At 36.4% G+C, this 24394-nt stretch overlaps 1 protein-coding gene across 2 annotated transcripts in view; it reads right to left on the reverse strand.

The window, feature by feature from the left end:
• Positions 1 to 24394, reverse strand: part of Ubx (ultrabithorax) — a 209480-nt gene that overhangs the window by 94930 nt on the left and 90156 nt on the right. The window contains exon 3 of one of the 2 annotated variants that reach the window (XM_011640785.3): positions 16930 to 17197. The exons of the other annotated variant lie outside the window; for it this stretch is intronic. The gene's annotated coding sequence lies outside the window, so the exon portion shown is untranslated. Of the gene's footprint in view, positions 1 to 16929; positions 17198 to 24394 lie in introns of those variants that run through there. 2 annotated transcript variants of the gene reach the window in all.

Below are 24394 nucleotides of genomic sequence, written 5' to 3' on the forward strand. Positions count from 1 at the left end.
CTACCGCCCCTCATACATTTGAACTTTTCTCTTCCGTTTTCGTCTATATTATAGTTTTTTCCAATGTAGTAATCAATCACTAAATGTAAACATTAATTTATAATAATGTATTATTAATTTATAATAATGTAACATAACAATAATTATTTATTGTTACTATTTTATAAAAGGATAATAATGTTTAATATTATAACAATAAAATATTATGAAGATTTAAATAATACAAATATTACAACTTCTAATTTATTTATAGCGAATTCTTTAAATATTTCAGTTCTTGTAACATGAATAACACATACATGACATAATATACAATTTATAATACAAAATTGTATTTTTTTCTTAAATCTGATTTTAAAAGTAAGACTTAGTAAAATACAATCTGTAAAATATATTAAATATATTAAAATTATGTAGTATAGAAAACATAATGAGAAAGAGAGAGAAAGAGAGAGAGAGGGAGAAATAAATAATAATAATAGCACAATCCTCCATGGTCAGGTATGAAGAAACTCGTTTCTACTCGTCGAATAGGTCTTAATTAACATCAGGTAGATCCTGGAACGCGCGCGCGTGTAGCTCCTATTTATCATTCCCAATTAAGCTATAATCCGATATGATAAATAATGCCGTTAACGCTGTAAAGAGGCAACAGGATTTGATTTATTTAACAGAGCAGTTTGATCACATTATATAACGATCAAGAATCAATAAGTTCTCAATGTACGAATATAATGCATCCCTTATCAATTGCAGATAAATATTCAATGTTATGTCTTCTTCGCACCATTCCTACATTTTCTTCTTCGCTTCAAGTGCAATAAGGCATTTCCAAGGAAAAACGACAAATTCATGCGCGAATAAGCATCGCGCTCGCAATAAATGCACGACTGCAATTAATCCGGCGAAGGTCGTTGGTACGGCTAGCAGGAATGCAAGGAACTAGTGCACTAATTAGGAGTTACCTCCATTTGTTCTTTTATTTAATCAGTGCCATGGGTGGTGAGCGTCAGTAGGGTGGATGCTGCAGAGTAGATGGCGAACAAGAAGGGGCGAGAAAGAGAGGGGCAATGTGGGGGAGGGAGGTTTCTCGCGTTGCGGTGGCAGACTATTACGGGACTCCCACATAAATTGGATTGTCGCTCGGTCCAAATGTATGTAGCGATAAATCCACCCGGTGAAAATAATGGCGACTCATTTTGTAAATGGCGTAAAACTTAAAATTGTGCCGTCTCCGACGGTGAGTTTTATGGACGCGATGACAGCATCGCTATTACGATTACTATCGCATCTAATAAGTTTCGATCAATGTATCTACATAAGGATGAAGCAAATGAAACGATATTTATTTTCAACTAGCTGATCTTAAATGGATATTAAATGTGAAAAAAATTTTAATATTATATATTGTGATTTGATACGAAAAAATTATAAGATAAAATATAACAAATACATATTGTAAATTATTTACTTTTCAAGAACAGATATAAAATACTCTACGTGATTTATGTATCGCCGTTGTTTCGCAAAGTTTTGATTGTGATCATTTAATCATACCTTATTGAGAAAATCAAAGAATTAGAACTAGTCTTACAAGCATGATATAATACATGAAATCCATTCATTTTAATCAATCTATCAATCTATCTACCTTTGACGCACATGAATGCTCGTAACCCATTGGCCATCTACCAGTGACAAGAACCGAACCTGGGACTACCCTTATAGTCGACTTCATTGAACGCGGCGCTCGTTTATCTCCGAACGTATATATCATCCCCTCCTCTCGCCTCACCAATGTGCCAACCCTGTTTTCGGTTTCGCCTTCTTTACCCCTTCCCCTTTCCCCACCAGACTCGACCCACGTTCAGTGGTTCAATAGGGAGAAACTGTAAACCTAAATACTTCGTCTTCATTTACCAATGTTCAACGTTGACTCTCGTCTTTCTTGCTTGTGTTATTGCCAAGATTTTTTATCTGTGATTTGATGATTTTACTTATTATTTATTTATCATATTTATTTACATATTTATAAACTGATACAAATTTTTCCAAAAATTTAATCTACATATATTTATCTAATTAATTAAAGTAAAAAAAACCGAGAAAGAAGTATCAAGAGCAATAATATGATAAGATTCTTTGTAAACGTAAGAAGAGGCTGAGTTCGCAATGTGCGTCAGACAGATAGGGAATCTAATTTTCAAATACCGAGGGGTAGATGTTGAAGAGGAACATCCCCTAGCGTATTATTTATAATATATACGCAGATGAAATTGGTGTCCAAACACGTTAGGCATGCGTTTTCAAGTCTACTTCATACACTTCATATACTTCATATATCGTTAGCTATTTCCTTCCTTTTAGATAGGAAGAAATGTTCATGTACGAAATGACAGCAGACAGTCAATATCTAAGCTCGCATTCCTAATTTATTAAACATATACGGAATCCCACATATATAATATTCTCAATTGATTATTAAATTAATTAATTGATTATTAATGTGCAAATATACATCAACTTCTACGATTTGATAAGAATTGAGTAGAAACTCAATTATAACAGATAATATTGCATATATCTAGACACGTAGAATGGCGAGATAAACCGATAGAAACCAATGATTGGAATAAAGCTACACCATCCAGGGTTTTCCGGCGAATCTCGTTTCACGGCTCAATTCTGTCACGAAGCGAGCGAGGAGTTTTGGTACCACATTCTCGCCGAACGGATAACTAGAAAACTTCTTTTCCGCTCAACCGCCTTCTCATCCAACACACACCGAGACTAACTCAGAGCTACCCCCTTCTTAACAACACTCATGCCCTGCCCATCCATGCCCCTGCTTTCTTTTTACCCTTCTTCTTTTTATCTTTTGTAGCAGTTGTGCAGTCGTAGAGTATCTTCGCGCTGCAGGGACGTGTTCACCCAAATGCGCTGTTAAAATTTTGGACACAATCTTACCATTTGTCTTGCGGGATCTGAGAATAAATCTTTGGCGGCTCAGGCGGGCCGAGAAAAACGTCTTGCCCTACGTTACTCACGTGAGCTGGTAAATATACATGTGTGTGTGTGTGTGTGTGTGTGTGTGTGTGTGTGTGTGTGGATGCGTATATCTGTGTAGGCTCGCGTGCAACGGTACCCTCAGGGTTTCCACCTCCTTATTCTTCTTTTTCTTCATTTTGCCACCCTTACGGACACTAGCAGGCATGCCGAACAACCCCTGGAGTCTTAGAGACCGATGTTCCATCAATAAATCATAATATTCGTATTAACATTCTTCGCACTTCTTTCGTGCAACCTCTACCTCCCCCTGCCGTTACCAAAATGGATGACCTGTGTGACATATCGAAACGGCAAAAAAATTTCCGAAAGGACAAACGAAGAATTTGTATCATGTGGACAAGCATATGTGAAATTTCACGTGATTGTAATAAATTACGTTGTGTTTATATGCGGAATATATAGACAAGGAATACTTTCAAAAAACTTAAAGAAATTTAATTTATAAACGGTTAATAATAGTGTAATAATTTTCACAAACTTTGATAATTTTTTAAAAGTCAAGATAATTAATACGATATGTTAAGATTCATTATATAATTTAACTTTCGCTAGAATCAAAGCAATATACGAAGGAAAACAAATAACAATAATATCAAGATCTGCAATGGAACGTGAAAATAAGTTCAGGAATGAAATTAGCGTTTACATATGTGCGATGCAAACTATTATTATTAAAATTTGTTCATTATCTTCAAAATACAATCACATTGCGCATATCATAATGCACATATTACAAAATAATCATATATTATTGTAATAAATATATTATTGTAAATTAGCTATATAATATAATTAGCTATATAATATAATTGATTTATCAAGATTCTTAGAAACATGTCTAAAAACACAGAATGACGTAAATAACATAATTTATAAGTGAATAATTAATTATAAAATTTAGCAAGAATTTTTTGTTAATTTAATAATTTCTTTTTAAATTTAGATTAACTAACAAAATAATAATATATTTTTTAATTTATATAACACGTTCGACTGATGAAATAAATGTATATGTATTTCTATTAAAATAATAATTGCTTTGTTGTTTATATATTTTATTAAATTGCAATCTTTCTATTCACTATAGAATGAACATTACATCCAACAAAGGAATACCGAAGGCGAATGCATACACATTTTAGAGTACTACTTCATATAACGATAACTCAGAAACGCGACGTCGTCGTTCGCTGCGTACGCTTTGCCCCATCCGTGAAGAGCTCCGGCGTAAAATATGTGTCTGGTGTCTTATTCTTCACCCGGTCGGTTTCTCTCGAAGGCAACAGGAGAATCGAGAAATGGAAGGAAATAAGACAAGGAGAAAAGAGAAAGCACTCGAAGGGGTTTGAACGAGGATAGTATTTCCACAATTCTTCCGAATCCTCATCACATTGCTCCGTTGCTTTCCGCTACGTCGTTGCTTATATTCACTGTTTCCACGATTCCGCACAAACTTATTATTATTGTGGTCCCACGTAAATGGTCGCGAAAATACGCTGCCCGTCACATTAGCGATCCAGAAGAGGATATCATATCGGACGTTTTTGATAGTCGCAAGCCATTGTCATAGCCATGCTGGCGACTGCCCGTACAGTTTCATTCTGCACGAGTGTACAACGCTTATGTCGGTACTTATCTCAATTCTCTTTCCTTCTTGTTACATTAATATTTAAGAAGTCATCTAATCTATATATTTTTAAACGACGTTGGATTACCGCGCATTAAAATATTTGCGGTAATAGGAAGGCATTAGACGGTAGACATACTTCTATAGAATTCGATGACATGAGTCAGTTCTTCATGACAATGAAAGGGAGATTACTTCGCAGTGGTTGCTTTAGGAGAAGGGCGGAACGTGTTCTTGCATACATTTAAAATATTCTGGTTGAGAACCTCCTCTCATAAACTTCCTCACGGCTGTATGTACTTAATATCTGTGAAAGTGTGTAAAGGAGTAATGTATGCGGTGCTGGTAATGCACTTAGGGAGATAAGAGTTTCCCACTTATCCAGGGACATTACCGGATCTAAAAAATCAACAGAGGTTGCAGAAGAACCGAAATTTAATCAGAAAAATATTGTCATTACAAGTAGTTTTACCAAAGATGGTAGCTTCGTAGAAACACGTGCCACTTTCTCGTCAGTAACAAAACGAATAATAAAAGAAACTCAAAATATTAACTGATAGATAAATAGATAAAAGTGACAGATAATAAAAAAATGCAATATGTGTATACAATTATTACTAACATTTTTATATTTTTTATTTTTAACAAATTGCCAACCGTGATCAAATTAACGCAAAGTTAGTTTTACATAATACCGTTTCTGATATCAAGGTAGGGGATTGAACCTTCCTCCCTAAAAGAAATGTGCATTAAATCACCGGTACTTCGTCCGTTGCTCTTCTCCTTTGTCCTTGGTCGATCGTAGAACCAGCAGGCCGTAGCAGGTTCTACTTATCTCGAGAAGGAAAAGGGAGCACCTTCCTCTTTTTTTTTTATCTAGTTACGAAGATGCGAAAGCGCGTCGCAAACCGACCGAGGGAGACTTTCTGCCGGTGGTAGAGGGATGCCCGGGGGTATGGCACGGGGTTGGAGAGGGGGTTGAAAGCAAGGGTGTTATCTGGGTGGTGGAGGACTGGAGTACCAACATAAATATTAGGCTCCTCGTTAATGCCTCTGGTAGCTACTGGCGTTACGTTTCGCAGTAAGTAAATTATGCGATATGAAATTATTAGCACCATTAAAGAAATTTATACTTTTTCAGTGCTACTCCACCCGACCTACCTACATCTACTCCAAGAACTCCAAAGGAGACGAAAGGAATGGTGACGATTTTTCCACTTTATCTGCCTGCCGGTGCTCGTTTCCTTGCCTTCTTGCCCGTTCTAGAATACCGCAACGATATCAGTTCGCCCATCCTACTTTTCGTTTTCCTCGTGCCTATCATCTCCCTTCTTCTTGTCTGATACACCGCTTAATGTTTTTGCAAGGCTACAATTTCTATTGTTATGTTTCGTAAAAATTACGATACTTTGATTGTCAAATATATATATTTCAATCATTTATTTTTTATTATAAAATATTATAAATGTCAATCGTGATCTGAAATAAATATACATTATGATAATAATGCACAATCACCAAATAAATATATTGATTAAATTGAAGCTTATAAAAATTACTCCTTTCGATTTTATCAATTTAGTTAATATCATAAATTTTACATTTTTAATTATAATTAATATTCTGTTAGCTGAATTACATGCTTTGCATTCATTTATCATTGAATTAATAAATGCTGTTTTACGAATTTCATCTTCAGAATTTTAAAGACTTTTAGCGCTCTATGCCTTTGTAAAATAAAATACAAAAATTTAAATATGTATCTCTGAAATCCTTGGAAAAAAATTGGACAAGCATGAAATATTTCGACGAGCCAATCGCATTGCGCAACGCAGGTATGAATTTTGAGGCGGACTGTAGGCTACATTCTTGTGCCGTGGGCAAATAAAACGAACCGACGAAGACAACATTATTACGGAACGCTGCCAGCCATTGCTCATGCCCTGCTTCCTTACGTATTTCCAGCCATATACATGTACAAGGGCGCGCGAACGCACATTCAACATATATCCGCTTATTCACACAACGACGCGGTACAAGCGCGAATACTTGGATTGAATTCGTTCTACGCCTCTACCGGTATCGATAATAATTGAGTCTGCTTCCTAAATGAAGCAGGCCCGTTAATTAGAAAATACTCTTTCGTGTTTACGTCACATCCATCACACAACGCATCTTTACCGCTGTATGTAACGTTAGAACGTAACGGAAAATTATGTTGACAACGACACGATAATTCCGGGTAAAAAAAGATTCTTATTTTACACGATATATTATAGAGATAATCTTGATGAAACTTTTTCATATGTATCACGATGAATACGTAATTATGAAAAGAAAATAGATAAGCTAATTGATACAACGATAACTTTAACTTAAAATCACAATAAGGAGAAGTTACATTTGCATCAAAATGATTTACAAAATTTGATTATATCTTTAGATTACAAAATAATTATTACAAAGACTTTCGACTATAAATATTAAATAAATTATCGAATATTTAAATGAACATCACAAAATAATAAAATTGTAAAAATATTTAAAAAATTATAAAATAAAAGGGAAATTAATTTTCAATAATGTGTGAAAAGATTGCAGCGAACATCATTGTCATTAGATTGTACAGGTCTTAAAGCCAAACTACTGTGCTGAGATATATGAGTACGTTTAGCAGGAAAGAGAATAAGGGACTAAAATGGTGAAGAGCGTTACAATGGAGTTGGCACGCTCTGTGGTCATAGAATCATGGCTGTCTATTCAATGAGCTCGAAAATAGCCTTCTTCTACAGATATCTCGTAGGATTTCATAGAATGGCATATTTTATGAAGGTGCACGACCTGCTGTACTTCTAATATCACATGTCTGCGTTATCAAATGTCAATTCTGTAATTGTAGATTGTCATGTTAAATTTAAAGCGTCGCAGGCTATTAGAAATAATATTACAACATAACATACAAGTATACTTTTATTAAAAACTCCATGAAGTTTTTTCTGGAATTTAAAATTATACTGCAAACTCTTCTAATTCTTTCTATTATATATATTTTATTTATTTTTCTTTTGAAACTTATCATTTGATTTAGATAATTCTGATTAAAATTTTTGTTAAAATTCTATTCAAATTAAAAGATAAATAAAAAATAAAAGATACAGATAAAAAATTATAGACGTATAAGCTAAAGATCGTGGACGATTGGTGGAAGCTGGAAGGTAGAAGCATGGTGGTAAAAGGGTCGTCCAAGAGGTCACTGCCGAAGGAGTCGTAAGAGGGCGAGGAAAGCGGGTGGAATAAGGAGGAAACACAGTAGGGGTAGAGGGGCAGGGGTGTTCAAGAGGAGTGAGCGGAGAAAGGGGCAAGAGGTTGCCCTCCATGAATCACGACACAGAGGCTGATTTAGAGGCCCAGAAGTTGCCGCTATAGGTACTAGCTGCCGCCTGTAACCTCCAGGTGAACTTGCTACAGAGTGTATCCTAATGGATCTTATATGTGAAAATCTCGCATACAATAAATAATATTATTTTTAAATTTTTATTATATATCAATTTTTTTTATTAATAGTAATGATCAACAAGATTTCTTGCGTGTACATGAAAACTTTTATATACAATAGATTTTTAAAATTTACAATTTATTTCGTTGCTAATTGTAAGTCATTAGAATACATCATAAATTTTTATCAAGCTTTATCAAGCAATTTATTGATTCTTTTCGCAAAATGTATGTGTATGTGAATAGATTTTAATGAACAGACTGATACAGATATGCGATACGGAAGATATATATATATATATATATATATATATATATATATATTTATTCACATATTATTAAACTACAGGATAACCAGTATTGAATACTGCCTCGGTGAAATAGCTGGGATTAAGTGTGAACGCTATCGGGCTCAAGACCGCGAAACGGACGAATAAATTAGAACCAGTACCTGCCCATCGAAAGCATGGTACTGATAAATTTCCGCGCGCGTCCTCACAGACACGAACTGCATATATTTTACATTCTCAATTCGGGATGAACAGATTTATTGAGCTTCAGCGTCCAATACTATTCACCTCCCTTGACAATCTTTCTACTTCACCACGTATCTGTATGTATATAAATCTCAATTGTTTTTGGAGTTTTATCTGTCAGCAACAGGCGCGGATTATGTAATAACAAAGCTAGACGGTTTTTATGAATTTTATAATCGTAAAATTATAAAATAGTGACATTATGCAATCAAAGATAATAAAACAATTATTTAATTTATAAAAATGTATCAATTCATTAATCAATTTCATATAAATCTAAAAATTTCGAATTGTATTGTTTGAAAGATAAATATATAAATTAAAACTAAGTTGAATGCGAGGCGAAATACGTAAGGCGAGGTCATAGAAAACACGAAAAGTAATGGGTTCAAATCAAGAAGAATATATATATATATATATATATGTGTGTGTGTGTGTGTGTGTGTGTGTGTGTGTGTGTGTGTGTGTGTGTGTGTGTGTGTGTGTGTGTAAAAATAGTGAAAGAGAGACAAAGTTAAAAGCGAGGGAATACGAGAGAGGAGAGTACAGCAGAATGAGTAAGTGCGAGGGCTCGTCGCTTCTCCATTTCAAGCCTAAGCGCGGCCATTCATCAGGATTTCGGCGCGCAGACGTGCTTTATTACTGCTCGGTCGAAATTGCTATCCTACGACTCCATTCCGGTCCGCGAGCTTGCATGCACCGTACCCAGGCGAGCCTCTTTCGGCATAGTCAGGATAATGCATTAGTGCCTTATATAAGATTCAGCCACGCGCAAGCGATCCGCATTCTTAACTAGACACGACGCGAGTTAACTAAATTCAAATTACATTGGCAAAATTGCATCGGATGGATAGTACATCAAATATATCTTTAATCGTAATCGTATATATTTTTGATTGCTCTTATATAATATAAATATAGTTTATAATAACAAATCAGTAATACAATTATATAGTTATTAAAACACTATTATTAATTTTTCAAAATTTAATTTTTACCTCTAATAATACCTCTTTTTTTCACCTTTGTTTAGCTCAAATACTATTGTTACTTTGATTTTCAAATATCTCGTTGAATAACATTTTTTAATAACTGTATTGAAAAAGTGTATCTAATAATAAAACACTATACATTTTGCTGTTATCGCACTATATATATTTTGCTTGTTGTTATGATCACTTGTTAAAAAAAGAAGGGGAAATGAAGGGAAAATGAGTAAGCAAAATAATCGTTTGATCTTTTTTCACGATGACATGATCAGATTTCTTTCTCGATTGATACGAGATGCAGTCTTCAACAACCTGCTGGCGTGCGTCGCGCAATTCACACGACGGTCGCGCGAACACGACGATTTCAGGCACATGCACACCGGGGCACGTGCATATGCATCCTCGGCACGCGTGCATTGCATCCCCGACACATGTATGCCCGAATACGAATGAAAAAGCTTAATGCGCCATTATTTACTTGATAGTGGACAAGGGGTTCCAGGGGCACCAGCACGTGTTTACGCGTTTATAACAGACGTGACGTAGAGTGGTTATATTCTAGCGGGGCGTGTGCGTCGGGTGGAGGCCGGCAGGGCCGCGACGGGCTCGCGTGGAGAGATGGCGTGGAGAGGTGGTCGGAGGTGGCGGAGGCGCTGTTTTGTGATGCAGCACGCACATTACCAGACCGTAATGCGGCGTCGGGCTCACCGGTTCATATATTTTATTTAGTACTGACACACACGGGGCTGAAATTACGCGCAGTTATTAATGAAACTAAACTATTAATTTAAATTCCATTGTTCCATTATAAATAATTACCTGTTAATTACCGGCGAACCGGGCCAACCTTGTAATGTGATTGGGGGACAAACAAATGATTGGGCTAACAAATATTCGTTACAGCGTTAATGTTACCGTCCCATGAAATATTTTACGCTTTGTTTCTAATATAAGATAATCTAAGAATCACAGAGGTCGATTATCGAATTTATAGTATTTCAGTAGATTCGATGTGTTACTCATTACATACTTCAATTTTCTGGAATATGAGCCTCAAATCACGCTCATAAAATAGTGAATTTAATTGCTGACTATTAATTGGCGCTCGCCCATGTTGAAGCTTAATGAGTTATATTTGCCTGCGCTTTAAGCATTATTTATTATGTCATTGTATTAATAAAAGTATAATCCGGTTACACCGACTCAAACAAATTACTCAAGTAAATTATATCCCTAGTCATTCGTTATGAAAATTATCAACTATGTTCAATTGTCTGTTCTCAAGCTATAATAATCAAATAACGAGGTATCAATAAGTAAGGATTGGAAAGAGACAGAAGTTACTGTTGTTCGTGCATATCTCTCCATCATCGTGCATGGATAAATATGCGTGCGTGCTAACAAGTATATCCTAAGTCTCTTAGGGCTGATTCAATTAATCAAAGCCAAGTGCGGTGGCCGGTGCTGATTTGCGATGCACTTAATCGCGTATACATGATTACATGTTGTGAGATAGACAGATGAGTCTACGTGCCTGTAGTTAATCTTCCATGTGTCAAACGATACAAACGATTCCAAGTGCAAGGTAAGGGAGCAAAGAAATCCATACTGCGGACTTTGTATACGTACACGTACGGACGACGTTTGTATCGATAGAGCGAGCTTCTTTGCGCGAGGTGACTTCTAACTGCGTGTTGTATGTGAAGAGTTCGTGACTGCCATACGTGCTGACATAAGTAGACGTGTCACGTACAGGAATGGCATTCCAATTTGGTGAGCGAAGACGTAAAGGGACATCTTAACAGTCATAAGATGTGTACTCTTGAAATAGAATTATTGTTTAATTATTGTTTTGTCCACAAAATTCATAGGGTGAAATTTATATGAGATAAGTGTAATATATATTCCTTGAAGTTATAATTCAATTTTGTAAGAAGTTTTGTTGCTTCGTTACGTCATCTTTTCAATATCTTGCATCGCCACCGGTGTGAGACACGATAATTGAAATCGCAGGCAGTGGTTTGTTGCACATAATAAGAAGGCACCTTGATGCGAGCACGCGTTCGTAAACACGTATCGAGCCAGGAAATCACGATCACGAACACTTTAGTGTGCTATAGCTTGATGTATCGTGGCGCCGTTGACAATTTATTATTCGTCGTGAAGAAAACATTCAGGGGACTGTCATTTTTTTTCTCCTTTTCCGAGTTTTGCAGAATAATCGTACTTATTTTTAAAAGCTTTTACTGTAGCAAAAAAAAAAAACAATAAAAAACAATATATAAAGTAGAGTTATTCTCGATGTTTAAATCACAGCCTTAAAGTTATAGCTTCAATTTTACCAATGATAAAGAAATTATAGAAAAAGAAGAATGTTATAGAAAAAATGTTATAGAAAAAAAGAATTATCGTACGAACAAGATTTCGTATTTCACGATGATCGAATTTCTCATCATTTTCACATTTAATACATCCGTTCTCTTCGAATTCGGGAATAGTCGCTAGTCGGGAGAATCAACGGGGGCGAGAGAGAAACGAATCGAGGAGATGACGTAACGGAGACATAGTGCTGCCAGAAAGAGGAAAGCGCGATAGAAAGGCATCGGAGCGCACCGGCGCCCTGCTTCGGCTCCGTCGAGGCGCCGGCGTCACTTCCGCCCTTACTCCTATTCTCCCTGCACCCTCCGCCGTCTTGTCATGCAACTGTGTTCCCGCCGGTTCCGCGGTTCCTATCTCGATTCAGGCTGCCGCTTGGAATCGCAGAGCCTTGAAAAAGGAGCAAAAGGAAATGTAGACCGACTACCGGCGTCGGCAGTAGGCGTTGCCCTTACCCGGGTGCACTCGCCAGAATCGCGCGACTACGACCACTCCAGCCACCAATAAATAAATATGAGATGCATCAGCTAAACAGTTCCCGGGTTGTTGATCCTATGAGACTTGTATAACTCGGCATACTCTAACATCCACGTCATATGACCCGGGCACGTATATGTATAAAACTTTGTATTGGCGCGGTACGCGTTTCCACGCTCTTTCGCGTGATTTTGCAGTATACGTTTCATTGATATTAAATATCCAAGATATAGATAGAATCAGCTTGATTGACTTGAATTGAAATATTTCAATGATCTCGCATCGGAACAATTAACACGTACTTATTTACTGTGTATTTCTATGTACAATGTAGAACGATTACCATCATATCCGCTAAACCTTTGTGCACGACTTAAAATCTACCGCATTTCCCGGAACTCATTATTTGATGGCACTTCATGCACGTGACGCGCACCGTAATCTTCTCCGTCCCCCGGTTTAAACCATCGCCCACGCGCCATCTTTCCTCGAAAAAATAATAAGCGAGAGGGTTGGTCCCGTGATACACGACGTAAGAGATGGGAGACCAGGGCTGACAGGGATTCATAATTTCACGCGAGCTTATTGCAGTCAGTTATTTATCCTTTCTACTCATCGTGCATGCAGCTCTTGCCTAAGACTCGCGGTTCTGTTCCACTTGCGGTTTTCGCCTTCTTTTCTTCTTTCTTGTTCTCCCCGTTCTCCCACATCTTAAGGCTGTACCACTGCCATCATCACATCGCAGCTTCCTCGCTGAATGAATCATGATACGTCCAGAGCAATGTCGTGGTTTAATTTGGTACGGATCGCATTATTTGACCGTAGATTATTTGCACCATTACAAATCAATTATTCGATATTGGTCACAGTAGATATGCGACATTAAAAATAATAATTTATGAACAATTTGAAACTAGATATGAAAAATCAAGAGTTCTCTTTGAGATTGTTGGATTATAATAAGAATAATAAAAGAGTATGTATATATTCTTACATACAGTTCCCGCTTTCAACTCTCATGGTTATAAAATTGTATCGGTTTAACTTTCGGACGGGACAAGTGTTGATTTACGATTCTCACAGGCTATATATTTCACAGTTATCTGATTTAAAACTTTATATTAAACTTTCTCTAAAGGTTAAATCCCAATGGGATTAACAAGGACCGCTGGCATGGCGTCGAGTTTTTGGTTTCTCGGTATTCATGTATTTTGATGGAAAATGGTCGCTGTTTCATACAGGAAAAGGATATTTGCGCAGACAGCAGAGCCATGAATGTTTCCAACTAGATTTTCCGACTGGTATCCGCCAACGAACATTCGGCTAGTTCGGTGGCCAGATAGTCCCTCACTCGCCGCTTGCTCGCTTGAACGCAGAGGATAATCCTCGTGGATTATTGCAGTATCACGTGGGTCCATACGTGCTCACGGGTAGGATGCCCTAGGACGTCGTATTTGTATGCCGTGGAATACACCTACGTGTTTGTATCGCACGGGTTCTCCATGGAAACCCTTGCTAGGGGCTGGGCCTGCTGCGATACCCTAATTCCTAAATCTGTCGCCATAAGTCCTCGTTACAATAAATAACCCGACCGGTGTGTGTGTCTGAGCTTGCGTCTCCTGCTTTCCCCTCCTTCTCCACTATCTTCTCCTTCTCCTTCTTCCATCTCCTGCTGCTTTCTCTGAATTAGCTTTAAATAAGCCTACTTGTCGCGTGCAAACAATTTAATTGTTTTACGAAAAATATCCTCTATTATATAATATTGTTTATCAATTTGCTAGCGTTTCGTAGATTACAACTTTATATATATATATATATATATATATATATATATATATATATATATATTATTTGTTATATTAATATAAAAATAAATTATCACTATATTACAAAAATGCAATATGTCAATAACGAGATAAAACAAATATCTGAAGATAGATATTCATTATATTTCAAAGTGGTAATTTTTATTTTCTATTTTAAAAGTATTTCTTCTTTAATCGTGCAGTATTTCAATTATTATTCGAGATTTATATTTTACACCATCGGTATTTTCGATATTCAGCTACCGTCTTCTTCTTGTTGAACACATTGCTGCTCTGATTTACATTTCTTCTATCATGTCGCACTTATTGCATCTTATACTAAAAACGGGTACACAAAAAGGCATGCTGGGGCGTGAAATAATACGATCGATAAATCCTAATAAATGTCTACCTGCCCCGTACAGACATATATAAATAAAACGTCGGTGTTCTCTCTTTCTCTCTTTCTCTTTCTCACGCGCGAAGAGCGTGATCAAGTGCATTCTGTCCATGTGTACGTGGTCACGTGCGTTGACACGCATGCGCTACATCCAACCATGCTCTACAGCTTCATCATGGGCGCTACAATATACGATATATAGTGGCGTATACTGATTGTAGTAGCAAAACTCAGTTGAAGATTTTCAATGAAAAATTTTTAATTCAAGATGAAATTAAAAATTTACAAAAAAGTCATCGTCTCATACATCATTATCGAAACATATATATTATAAAAAGTACTATTATAGTAAGAGATAATGAAGATAATTGAATATATAATTCGAATTTTGGAACGAACAGTTGTAACAGGTTACATTAATTTGTAATTATTCATATGAAAATATATAAGGTAAAGATAAAAATTTCAAAAATATTTGAATTATTTTAATTATATTACAATTAATTTGAATTATTTTAATTATATTACAATTAATTTTTTTTTGCTATTTTAATTGCTGTTAACTTCAAATATTTACATAAAAAGTTGATAGATGTAAAAAACTTCTTTTATAAAATAATTACTATAAGAGATAATAGTAACGTGAACTGTTATAGTTGCAGCAATGTGAAGATGCATTCAGAATGCATGAAGAGAAAGAGAAGAAGACAAAAATGAGATAAAATTGAAATCGTGCAAAAGACTGAGAGAGAGAGACAGAAAGCGAGAGGAGGAAGGAAAGAGAGAAAGAGAGAGATGCGTTCCGAGAGTGTATGAGAACGAGTCGTTAAGAGGCGGGAAAGATGGAGTAAGGGGTATGAGGGGGTTGTGGGAGGAAGTGGCGGCAGGGGGAGGTGGTACAACGGAGGATGAAGGTGGTGGGGGTGTGCATTGCGGATTTATTCCCGCCAACACATTCATCATGGCGGATTTAGCTGAACCCGTAACGCATTGCCATGGATATATATCTGCTTCCATCCCTACCCTAACTTCCTCCCTCCTCCCTCCTTTACCCCTCCACCACCTCATCACAATTCCAACCGAATCCTCGCCGGTATATCCTGTATTCTGACAAAAACCTCTCTTTTTCAATGACTCCCTAACTCTTTCCGCAATACGTGAAGCGAAAGGATACTAGATCATTTAAGATGCTCCGAGTATTACGTTTCGAAATGGTATATTTTACCGATATAATAACACAAATATAATTATCGATTTAATAGCTTAGCCTTTAGAGCTAAACATCGAGAGATTCGAAAAAAATCTTATAAAAAGTCTTATAAAAGTTTTCCATAAAAGTTCTTTCATCTTGATCAATGATGGAAGGTTATATCAAAATGAGCTACATGTATGCGCATTTCTTTTCCTTCCTGTTGACCATTCGCGGCAGAAACAGACCGTAAATAGCTCTTTAATAAATCTTTGGTGTGCTATCAGCAGCTGATCGCAATGCATCATGGCGCAGCGTTGACAGACCCCTCTAACTACTCTCTTCACCCTTCATCCTCTCGTGCTATCCCCTCTCTTCTGCTCCGCGTAGATACGATATTACGGGGATTGGTATAAATCTATGGCTCATCCATCTACATTTTATCCCTAGAGAACCAAGACACCCACGCAGGAACGCGCGTACAAGCGCACACATGAGCCGAAACGTGCACAAACACCGTCAAAATCTTCCTTCTTCTCCATTCCTCTCATATCCTGAGGATCCCTATTCGCCCTTCTCCCTCGAGACGGTTCAAATCCGATCTTCAGCTCAACTCCACCACCCTTGCTAGCTCCCTCGTTCCACCTGCTCTATCGAGATTCCAATAGCGGCCTTATCGAAGGCTTTGTACGATGAGGGATCGCAAGCTACCCGGGCACTTTCTGCGGTCCTTATGATATTTCACATTTATTATCATATTTCAGTTATTCGCAATCCATTTTTACCAAGGTGATATTAACAAAAGAAAGATTGAGATTTTGTGCTTTGAGGAAGTGAAAACTTTAATCAAATAAATCACATTTGACATTATTGTAAAAAATAAATTATTGACCATTATATATCATTAATTTGTAATAATTTATTAATTTAAATATTTCCAATCACATTTCATTTTAATTATCATCTTTTATGTAACTAATGCATTTGTGTGTGTGTGTGTGTGTGTGTGTGTGTGTGTGCGCGCGCGCGCGCGCGCGCGCGTGCGTGCGTGTGCTAAGAAAAAAAAATATATTACAACAATTCTCAATAATATATAAATATATCAACTTTACAATCTACAATGAATATCCATTAATTAAATTGTATTTTATTCAACTGTAGAAGATTTCTCTCTGGTACTGCCAACGGATGATGATTCATAAATGATGAGAGTCCAGAATTCCTTGGCGCCATTCTGTAAATATGGAGGGCAGAGCATTAGCTCAAAGAGGATTCCCTGTATCATCAGTACACTGCAAATTCGTTTTTCTATTTACTCATTGCATTGAATCCAAATCAATACTACTCTACATTGAATATTCAACAGAAACATACTAGTACTTGATATAATATCACCCTATAAGAAAGAAGATATGAGCACATAAAATTCAACTCCTAAAGAGTTGACAGTTGCAAAAGAGTTATAAACTAAACGCACGCATAGTGCAAGAAATGAAATCACGATGCACTAAAATCTGACCGCATGCTCGAATAATACTGAGAATATTCTTGAAAAATCGTCAGTTAAAACGAATGAGAATATTTCGAGACGGGAAAACTTGCTTTGGCTTCCCCCTCCCCTCTCCCCGTTGGTTTAACAAAGTGCGATCGACGGCGGGATAACAGCTGCTCCGAGTGGCCCTTCCGATGAGAACAGGGAGAAACGAAACAATCTCTCTTCTCACCCTAGCGCCTATCTTTCTCCCTATGTCAAATATGGCGGTTGTCTCTCGCGAAGATGGCTTTTGAATTTCGATTTAATTCGCGTCGTAAACTGTGATGCGACCTTGAAAGATTTATTGAGAAACTTTTTAATTCTATGTATTTTGTGTAAAATATCGCCGCTAGTAATCATTCTTAACTACATTCTTATTTTATGTCCGCGAAATGTTCTACCGACGATTTATGTCGTAGTAAAAAGATTGCCGTTTCTTACTGCACAAATAAGTTATTCGCCGACGCAACGGACTTCTTACAAAGTCGAGTCACTTCGTTGCGCGGAAACGTGGCACTGGTACACCTCCAAATAGTACGACGCAGTTTCTTAACTTCTGCTTCTGTCATCAAACTTTCATGAGGTACCGAACGATACGTCGAGCAAGAAAAACTTGCCACGAAATTACCAAGAGCCCCGTGTCAGAGTTCGCTTCGTATGCTATAGTATGCTATAGCGTGGAAGAGAATGGAGTAGGGGTAGGATAGAAACAAAGTAAGAGACGGCAATGAAAGAGAAAGAAAGAGAAGGTGTATCCCGACCCAAATTCAAGGGACGAGAAAACTTGGCTCGTCAATCAGCAGCCGGAACGAAGAAAATTCCGGTATGAGGATAAACGCTTGTCCTCTTGCTTGTGTATCTTTGATACCTTCTTCGCGAATATACACAATGGTCGAAGCTTCGTTTTCTCTCTATTTGCTATAGCTTCAGACACAGTATACAATCTCGCCTACGTTTCTCATTACATCGCGACGAGAAAACGCTGAATCGTATCAGTCGAAAGGCTCAAGATTAACGGCGAAACTTTGGTGACTAAAACAGTGATTAAGTGCCACTAACCAAAATTCAATCCAGTATTAAATTCTCAATAAATTCGAGAAATACAGACTAGTGGAATTCATAAATAATGAATTTAAAGTGGGACATTCATTCACGTAGATAGAAGAGAGTACTATTCGAGCATAATTAAGACAAATTACATAGAAAAATAAAATGTTATGCTTTTAATTGCATTGGTTTTTGCTTCGCAAGTGACATTGGTGACATAGAAACATTGATGACATAGAATACAATGTGTTACAAGAAATAATTATAATAATATGCAAAAATAGGATATTTTCGTATACGGATAGTAAAATATAAACATAAAACAAGACATTCACATATTATTTTCGATGTACAATATTTTGTTACATCTCTTTACATCTAAAAAAATAATTAAGATTATGAAAGTGTAATCAAAGTAGTCGTGCATATTTATAGAAAAGTTTAATGAAAAATCTGTGAATGCCGGTCGTTCCCAGACCCAGTAGTTGATGAATACGCTATCTTCAAAGGGTTCCGTGCCGGAATAAACCAAGATTTGGCTAAATCATTTTTCATAACGGACGAGCGACTTCCACGAAGAGGCCGTAGCTCGCGTGTAGCCGCGACGGCGACGGTCGTCGCCCGTATCTCACCCTGGCCATCAGTATTTTCCAACTTGTCTCACGGATTCCCTCCCTCCCGCGCCCCCTTCACTGACGTAAGTAACAACATATATAAAAGTAAGTGACTCGACTCTCTCGCGGGGCGGTGATACAGGGTCCTCCTATCTGCGGAGTCTATCGGGCAGTAAACAGCGTGCGGCAGATAAGGCGGGAGATATATTATAGACTCCGTCCCGTCGCGTACGAGCGTATACAGAACGAGGCTGTGATAGCTAGCTGGCTCTAGCCAAGCCCAAAGCCCGATGCTAGAGCGCGCGGGAGGCGCGCTCTATATATTTCGTTTCTTTTTTCGCCTTCGGGCTTCGTTCTGGTAAAAACGCCGCCGGCGTCTGAATACTCGCGCGCGGAGGACGGAAGTCGGTTTGCAAGCCAAGCATGGGGCGGCGGCGCCGAGCAACCCCTTATTTTACTCCTTCCTAGTCGATGGCCCAAGTAGCTTCCTCCCTCTTTCCACCCCTCAGGATTGACTCGACCATCCCCGCTCGTCGCCCGCACCCGAACTCGGTTCACCGTCCTCTACTTTAACTTCTTTCGCTTCTCGATCTTTTTCTTCTCCGGCCAATGCTCGAATGCTCGATGCTGCGATACATCACGTGCACGCTGTTGCCAGTTGACTTTCTATCTCTCCCATCCCACTTTCCTTCAGCAGACACGGAAATCTAACTCCAAACTCACCAAACGAACATTTCTCTTTTCTCTTTTGGCAAACTGCCATCTATTCGCAGATTGAAACTTCTTACTGTTAGGCTTCTACGATAAGGATTGAAAAAAATTGCGATCTCTGCAACTACCATCGTGATTTATTTCCTGAATGAATAAAATTCGTTACATCGTTTACTTTCCGTGATACTACCTCCGCTAAATATTGTTATGTACGATTTTACAGTTCGGAGAACAGTCGCGCTTTTCGTCACAGTCGGCGCAGCCGTTGCACGAATAATTTTATACGAGACGTGCTGGGGAAGGAGGAAAGGGTTATGCTTTATTTCAGCGTTATTTCAAAACGATGCTGGGGGCAAGTTATTATACCGCTGTCAGCCACCGCACTACCCCACGTTGATCTGCATAACCATCATGGTCTCCCCTATGGAGCATACTGATAGAAGACCGGCCCTTTACCATGACTCAAGACCACTCAATAGAGGCGCGGCTATCAGCCAACCGCAAAAGCTATTACAAATTAACGTGACGTTTCTTCGCGCTTTAATATGAACTCCTGCTATAAGTATCATCCCTCTTACGCACGCCCTTTGTCATTCCCCGGAGAGCGAATACAATTATCGTGCCTTTTGTTTCACAATGCAGTTATTTCTGTTTCCTATCCAGAGGGTGAATGAATTCCATTTATTTTTGTTCTTGCAGTCTTATGTCGAGTTTAAATTGTTCGAACGATAATGTTCATGTGTTATCTTGTATAATACATCATTTTATAATAGTATTTGACAATTGTATGAGACATTTCCTAAAAATTTTATGAAAAGTTTATTTTTTAAAAAGTAATAAAAGACAAACTATTAGTATCAAATTATTATTAAAGTTTAATATTATCATATAAAAATTAATATAAAAGTGATCCTCTATAAATAGAACAAATTTTTTCAAATAGTTGAAAATTTAAGTATTTTTAATATATAAGAATGTATTGCATAATGTATAATTTAATAATAAAATAAATTATTACAATAGTTTATCATATCAGATATAAAAAAGTATTACAATACAACATATGCATTTCAAGCGAATGCTTACAACTACTTTATACTAGCTAATTTATTGAAATTTAATTGTTCAAACAGAGCGGTATAGCAGATCCGTTTTTTTTCGTAAAGAAAGAAAAAATATTTGTGGCCCATAAAACAAGCAGACAAAAAGTTATCTCCTACGAAGTCCTAGATTTACGAGATCCGCCGCTGGTTTCAAAGCCATGTTAAAAATGGAACAACCTTGGAAGCGCGGCCTATTTCCTTCTAATTTTAACGGTCAATTCCGTCTCGTTTTTTTGACTAAGAAAAAAATTTTTAATGCGTGACAATACGATTGTTGACATTGTCACGCTTCCGCAAACATCTTTGGTCGCCTAGTTCCGTTAAGTCATAGATATAATTTCAAGGAGAAAAATATTCATTTCATTGTAAATTTTAAGGTTTTTGTAGTGAAAAGACTCATAAATGATTATATATACAATTATAATCTTTTAATTTGAAAATTTTCTGCCGTTGTAAAATATCTTGATGTTAGAAATCATATTATAAGATATTATTGCAATTTTTTTAAATTTTATTTAAAGTTACTTATTAAAATAATTAATAAAATTTAGGATATCTATGTTTTGATACCACTAAAAGTATTTGACATTTGATTTTATAATATAACATGGTAAACGTTTACAATATTATGGTATAAAGAAATAAAAATTTAATAAAAATAAAGGTTTGGAATAAAAATGTTATTAATATTTTTAAAGTTAAGTATGAAATAATAAATGAAAATAATTTTGTTATTGACATTTTGATATTACATGGAAATTTGAAGCATAATTTCTTATCAATATTTAATTTAATATTTAAATATTTAATTATTATTATATTAATTATTATATTGAATATGTTATTTTCATTTTATGTAATTATTTAAGACATTCATATTACAAAATATCATTGGTATAATATTTTTATGTAATCCATAAAATTAAGAATATGTGAGAAATCTTTTTATTTCTTAATTTAAATTCCTTTCTACAGATTTTGTGGTTCTAATTTCGTGCGTACGAATCTATAAAAACATCGAGACGTGCAGCGTATCACTTCCAAGTATCACCCACCCAGATAAAATTGTCTCTCATATATTCACCAGTGGGCGGTGTTTTCCATGTAAATAGTGAAAGAAACTGACATCACCTAAGAAATGCTTTGATCCTGTCATCTAGATACTTAAGATGTCAAAGCTCCTTATTAAAATAATTTTTGATTTAAATTTGCCAGAAAATTTTATTTTATTGCGTAGTATGATATAATTGAATACCTTTGTGATTTTTATAATTCAATATTTGAACAATACTTTTATTTATAAATTTCATTTCTTTGTATAGGAAAAAATCAAAATTTTTTAATAAAATAAAGAAATCAGTGTTTTTATATATATATATATATATATATATATATATATAAATTAAAATTTGTTATGTGTATATATATATATATATAAATTGTTAATATATATATAATTTATATATTTATATATTTATATATATATATATAATATATATATATAAATTAAAATTTATTATGTATATATATATATATATATATATATATATACATATGAGTTTGGAGTTAGATTTCCGATTTATTAGATATATTATTTTCATATAACAATGTAAATTAAATACATACATAAAAAATATATGTTATGCAGATGACAATTGCATAGAAAATTAAATTAACAATTAATTCACAAAGGATCAGGAACAGCCAATAGCAGGTGGACGTTACCGTTGTCTTGAACGGGGTTGTCCAACCAAGAAATAATACAAGTGCACTAGGCAGAAGAGACCAACCTACCCCTTACTATCCGCACACCCGTCGCCCGCAGATAAATCTTCTCGCCCTCTAATTGGCCTTCCCTCCATTTCCTCGGCCCATACCCTCGGTCGACCTGTTCCTTCTTCTCCTCTCCTATACTTCCATACCTCCTTCTCTTCGTGTCTTCCTTCCCTCTCTTCACTCGTTTCATCTCAGTTTCACTTCCCTACCTCCCTGGGCACAGCTCCAGGGAACGTTCTCACCCTGTGCGCCGCTACCTTTCCCTCCCACCATTCATCTCTAAACCGGCGAATTATTAGAATTATTAGACATTATATTGGCCGCAAAATGTCCGTTAAACCGCCAGAACTCAATTGTAAATTAAGATTTCTGATAATGCCATGAGATGTATGTGTTCCAAACTTAGCGTCTATTATTAAAGTTCTAGATTCATATATTAGTGGGATTTGTTCCTTGAATTTATCCAAAGAAGTATCACATTGCCTTATGTACGTGTAAAATAGTGTAATAAAGGTAAATATAATAAAATCTAACAAAAGTTTGGTTTTACTGTATATATATATATATATATATATATATATATATATATATATATACAGTAAAACCAAACTTTTGTTAGATTTTATTATATTTACCTTTATTACACTATTTTACTGTATATGGTTTTACTGTATATATATATATATATATATATATATATATATATATATATCTTCTGTAAATTGATATATATTCAAATACATTTTATGACATGTAACGTTTTAAAAAACGATAAGATGAAATACAGAATGTACTCATTTAGAAATTTGACAAGGAAACTCAATACCAAAAACTCAATATAAAATATAGTCGTGGCTCGTAAAATCTTAACACACGTTTAGAAAACGCATGGAAGTATAATTTATCTTCAAATCGAAAATGATTCAGCACTCATAGAAATAACAGATACTAACCGAGAGTTACGAGCGCATCGTTACGAATACGTGTAATATTTGCAGTAGCAAGAGCAACATCAGCGAGGCTTTCGCATTTCTCTTTCTCTATCCTACTCGACCGTTCCCCATTTCTCTTTCGGCCAACCAACCACCTCACAGTTCGTTTCCGTGTTGTTACATAATACACGCTGCGGCGCGGTTACGTGGATGAGGGATGAGGTGCTGCGTTGCCTAATAACCTCCCCTTTGCACAACACCCCCCCCAAACCCAACTGAATCCTCCTCCAACCCTCTTGTTATACCAAGCGCACAGGATACGATGGTATTTGCGAGCGGTGCATGCAACTACGGGCAAACCACCCTGCAAGAGTACGACGATATAGAAACACCGCTAGAACACCACTGATGAGAGAGAGAGAGAGAGAGAGAGAGAGAGAGAGAGAGAGAGAGAGAGATGGGGAGAGAAGGGGAGGAAGTATCTGAGGGCACCAGGTTACGGTGAGAGAAGCGTGAAGTAATTATATGAGGGCGGAGCACGCTAGGCTCATCTACACCTAACACATTCATATCAGTCGGCCGAGCCAAGGAGCTGCTGAAACGTGAAGCTCGTACATCAGGATTTCGTTGCCGGGATAGTAGACTTCTCGAGGAGCATAGCGAATGAGTTTTCACACAGCGAAACCTATTGCTGATTCCTTATTGTGGAGCAAA

This window comes from Pogonomyrmex barbatus, unplaced genomic scaffold (assembly GCF_055798465.1).
Source record: "Pogonomyrmex barbatus isolate J1 unplaced genomic scaffold, ASM5579846v1 scaffold2, whole genome shotgun sequence".
Taxonomy (NCBI): domain Eukaryota; kingdom Metazoa; phylum Arthropoda; class Insecta; order Hymenoptera; family Formicidae; genus Pogonomyrmex; species Pogonomyrmex barbatus.